Source organism: Grammomys surdaster, unplaced genomic scaffold (genome assembly GCF_004785775.1).
Source record: "Grammomys surdaster isolate TR1022 unplaced genomic scaffold, NIH_TR_1.0 125901, whole genome shotgun sequence".
Classification (NCBI taxonomy): Eukaryota; Metazoa; Chordata; class Mammalia; order Rodentia; family Muridae; genus Grammomys; species Grammomys surdaster.
In genome coordinates, this window is record NW_021620725.1 from 1003175 (window position 1) to 1003574 (window position 400).

The following is a 400-nucleotide window of genomic DNA, read 5'->3' on the forward strand; positions in this document are numbered from 1 at the left end:
CTCCTCTTCTCCTCGCCTGTCTTCCCTTCCTCTCTCCTCCTTCTTCCCTTCCCCTCCTGTCCCCTCCCCTCCCTACCCCTTCTCTCCTCTATGTTTCCCTCCCCTCCTCTCTCCTTCCCTTCCTTCTCCTTTCCCTTTCCCCCCTCTTTCTCATTATCCTCTCTTCCCCTTCTCTTTTACTTTAGTTTGTTTCTTTGACAGATACAGGGTCTTACTATGTTTCCAAGGCTGATCTGGAACTCACTATGAACCTCCTGCCTCAGCCCCCATGTTACTGGGATTAAAAACATATGCTGCTACTTCTGGCTGAGAAGTAGAGTTACTTGTCAAGTTTCCTTTCTCTATGATTCATACTCTCTCTCTCTCTCTCTCTCTCTCTCTCTCTCTCTCTCTCTCTCTC

The 400-nt window shown here is 48.5% G+C and overlaps 1 protein-coding gene across 1 annotated transcript in view; it reads left to right on the plus strand.

Annotated features, from left to right (window-relative positions):
• The window catches only part of Tigit (T cell immunoreceptor with Ig and ITIM domains), a 16729-nt gene that overhangs the window by 981 nt on the left and 15348 nt on the right, over positions 1-400 (plus strand). The gene's annotated exons all lie outside the window — the stretch shown is intronic.